This window comes from Myotis brandtii, unplaced genomic scaffold (assembly GCF_000412655.1).
Source record: "Myotis brandtii unplaced genomic scaffold, ASM41265v1 scaffold350, whole genome shotgun sequence".
Classification (NCBI taxonomy): domain Eukaryota; kingdom Metazoa; phylum Chordata; class Mammalia; order Chiroptera; family Vespertilionidae; genus Myotis; species Myotis brandtii.
In genome coordinates, this window is record NW_005363468.1 from 2531963 (window position 1) to 2536163 (window position 4201).

At 40.6% G+C, this 4201-nt stretch overlaps 1 protein-coding gene across 7 annotated transcripts in view; it reads left to right on the forward strand.

Annotated features, from left to right (window-relative positions):
- The first annotated feature begins 1016 nt into the window (after positions 1-1016).
- The window catches only part of TBC1D4 (TBC1 domain family, member 4), a 79956-nt gene continuing 76771 nt past the window's right edge, over positions 1017-4201 (forward strand). For all 7 annotated transcript variants that reach the window (XM_014544087.1, XM_014544088.1, XM_014544089.1 and 4 more), the window contains exon 1: positions 1017-1154. The gene's annotated coding sequence lies outside the window, so the exon portion shown is untranslated. The remainder of the gene's footprint in view (positions 1155-4201) is intronic.

Sequence of the window (4201 nt, forward strand, 5' to 3'; positions counted from 1 at the left end):
AATTCTGACCTCCTGGTTCATGGGTATGCTCCACCACTGAGCCATACCAGCCAGGCCCAGGTTTTTATTTTAAGTATGTTTTTAAGCAGCTTATTCTCCCATTCATATTTGTATCCATTTTTAAATGTTTGCTGAGGTTCATCTATTTATCAGTGAAGTCTATGAGGAAAAAAGACATTGTACTAGAGGTTCATCTCTTATCTTCATTATTAATGAGTGCTGGGCACTTGTGATTATTTAAGTAGTGTAAGAAAGACAATGGTTATCAAATCAAAAATGTTCTTTCTAAAGAAAGCCAGCACTCTTGTGCTTCACTCCTGAACAATCAGGGTGTTTCCGGATTGCAGAGTCAGGAAATACTTTACTTTTGAAGCAATAACGGTTACTCCTGGAAGGTTTTATAATTGGCTGCATAGTGATAAGGTGGACTTCCAACAAACACAGTGCAATCACTGCTGACTTACTTAAAGAGAGAAACATCAATCATGAGAGAGAATCACCCATTGGCTGCCTCCTGCACACCCCCAACTGGGGATTGAGTCCACAACCTGAACATGTGCCCTGACTGGGAATCGAATTCTGACCTCCTGGTTCATGGGTATGCTCCACCACTGAGCCATACCAGCCAGGCCCAGGTTTTTATTTTAAGTATGTTTTTAAGCAGCTTATTCTCCCATTCATATTTGTATCCATTTTTAAATGTTTGCTGAGGTTCATCTATTTATCAGTGAAGTCTATGAGGAAAAAAGACATTGTACTAGAGGTTCATCTCTTATCTTCATTATTAATGAGTGCTGGGCACTTGTGATTATTTAAGTAGTGTAAGAAAGACAATGGTTATCAAATCAAAAATGTTCTTTCTAAAGAAAGCCAGCACTCTTGTGCTTCACTCCTGAACAATCAGGGTGTTTCCGGATTGCAGAGTCAGGAAATACTTTACTTTTGAAGCAATAACGGTTACTCCTGGAAGGTTTTATAATTGGCTGCATAGTGATAAGGTGGACTTCCAACAAACACAGTGCAATCACTGCTGACTTACTTAAAAAGAAGGGGAACTTCTAGGTGCGACAGAGGCTAATACTGAGGATTATTACATCAGTTTGGTTTATTCATTGCTTTTGGAGAACCACTGGCCACCGGCTTCCTGAGCACAGGTATCTTTCCTTAGTGCTTTTAATGATCCAGATTTTTACCCTGTGTTTGCCTGAGTCTGTAAACTGTATTGTGTTGTAGTTGTAGAATTTGTTTCTGAAGTCAGGCAAAATGTAATTTTTACAACTCCACTGGGTTGCTTGGAGTGTGATAAATAATTATGATAATTAATGAGAAATGACAGCATGACATTTAGGGGTCTAGTGGGAAATTTCTTTTACTCTAGAGTGAGGAATTGCTTTAATGTCTGAATTTTTGATACTTGAATCTAGGTTCTTTTAGTGAGATTACTGAAGTGTAACCGCAAAATGCTAGTTAAAGGTGGCACTGTGCTTTTTCTAAATAATCATGAGGCATTTGAAAAAAGCCCTGTTCATTTTATTGTTAGTGGAATTGATTACTTTGTGTCAATGGAGATGAATAATTTCAATGACTTACTCTATTTCTGGCTTAATAATAGAGACCATTTTCCATTTTCTTTTAATGTATATTATCTTGTTCCTAAAGTGACATTGATACAAAAATAAACCCACAGATATTTGTATCTAGATGAGACCCTATTAACTATGTATCTGTCCTCCCCTTTACTGGAGAGGAAATTCCAAGAGGCAGGATAGCAAAATGTCTGGTCCACCTAGGGATAGAATTTACACCTGTCAATCTCTCATTTGGTGCAACTTTTGAGGTCATCATTATTGTGTTATGTTAAAGATTATGTGCTGCCACAGAATAAACACCTTTCCTTGAGTTGGCATTAAGTCCTCATCTGCTCTGTGGGATGTGGGTGGACTCTGAGCAGTGGTGTTTTCTGTAGCTAGGGTGCAAGGAACCAGAGTGAGCAGCAGGAGTGTGTAGCTTGAGGTACTTCATAGCTTCTGGAAACATTCCTGACACACGCATTTGCTTCCTGCTTGGGGTGAGCAGAGTGGAAAGCCATGGCTCTCCATTTTGGGGACTGCCAGATCTCTTGAAATATCAACAGAAATTTAGTATACCTATCTCACTCCCAGAGAACTTTTATCAGGGTTCTAGGTAGCTGTTCACTACTACTTATATGCCTGTTTGCTGACAGCATTGCCCCATTTCTTCTGAGCAGAGAACACTTTCCCAGTGGTCATATAGAAAAGCTCTAAGTAAGATTCAAAATTCAACTCATTCTTTAACTTAAGAGCTTATGGTATAACTAGAGGCCCAGTGCACGAAATTCGTGCACTGGGGGGTGGGGGGTTCCTCAGCCTGGCCTGCACCCTCTTGCAGTCCGGGAGCCTTGGGGAATGTCTGACTGGCGGCTTAGGCCCGCTCCTCATAGGGAGCGGGCCTAAGCCGCCAGTCGGACATCCTTAGCGCTGCCACAGAGGTGGGAGAGGCTGCCACCACCACTGCTGCGCTCGCTAGCCATGAGCCGGCTTCTGGCTGAATGGTGCTCCCCCTCTGGACCGAACTGACCACCAGGGGGCAGCTCCTGCATTGAGCATCTGCCCCCTGGTGGTCAGTGCGCATCATAGTGATTGGTCATTCCACTATTAAGTTGGTTTGCATATTAGCCTTTTATTATATAGGATAGTATAGAAACAAAGGAGGTGTTGTAAGATTCAATACACACAGGAAGTCAAGTTCGTTTATATATGTAATGTCAGCACTGTCCTCTGGGAGAATATTGTTTCCTCAAAATATCATTTGTATGTGCAAGTACTAGATGGAGATTTTATTTCTTCTGCTGCTTCTGATAGTTCCTTTAAATAAATGCCTCAATAGAAGGTCTTCATGATTCTCTGATAACTCATTTCCCGACTATGAGTGTGACTTTTCTGCTGTGGGCTCTGAGCGTGTAGACAGGGGCTGTATAATGTTAACTTTTATGTGTGTCTGGCACATGATGACAAGCAAAAACCAGAGCTGAGTGTTGTTAGATCAGTCTCGCAGCTTGTCTCTCTGCGGCCCAGCTTACTGAGAGCTGTGGTTAGCTATGTCCTGAGAAAAGCTATTACAGGCAGCTAGAATTTAGGTTTCACAGTGTAGTTAACAACTCAAATGACTGGAAGGTTAAATGGCTCAGTTCAGTCCAGATGATGAGCTTTGCTTGTATAAGCTGGATCGTTAACTGTATCACATGTAGGTGCTGAGCCTTTACCTGTGGTCAGAGGGAGGTGTCCTGTGAGACTAGAAATTCAGACACTGATCGGTCCTTCCTGTAAGAGCTCTCAATATAATGGAAGAGAAAAAGTACAAACAGGTAATACAGAGTGAGTGACACAACGGAGGTTGAGTTGACTTTATTTGCAGCCTGAATGGTGGAATACAATATAACTTTAATAACGCACCAAAACAATTTCAATATTTGTAACAAGATAAAAATTCTTAAGGTTCATAAAATCCTGCTGATACTATTTCTGTCCGTACTTTTACAGAAACATGTTTGGAAATTTAGAAGCATGTTGGTTGCAAAATCAGATGAAAAATATTTAATAAAAAGATGGTTTTTAAGGAAGAAAGGATCATTCCATCTTAGGGCTTTGCCCACTGCACTAGAATCATCTTAACTTTTGCAGGGTTTAATGTCAGCTTGCTCACTTCCATAGCTTTGAACCTTGTCAGGTATTGAAGTAAAAAGAAAATTCCAGAGCGCTAAGGCTGCTGATTATGCTTTAGTACAAAACACCTGACTGTTCCCCTGAGCCATGCCAAGTGTTCAGGCGAGTCATTGAAACTACAGTGTTTGGACTTTATCTTTTTATAACAGCCAGCTGAAATTATTGTGATTTTTAAATTGTGAATTCTCTGGCAGTATATCCCAAATAATTACATGGAAGAGAAGAAATTCTGGATTTAGAATTGGTGCTGGAAGATTCGAAGATATGCCATAGGTTTAATGTGAAGCAGCCCTGAAGATAAGATGATCTCCTCTTTTTCCAAAGATAAAAATGACCAAAGCGGTTTTGTTGCTAGTACACATATTGAGGGTCTGATATGTACCAGGAATTGTTCTAGGCTCTGGGGATACAACAAGGAAAAAATGAAGAAGGATGGAAGGAAGGAAGGAAGGAAGGGA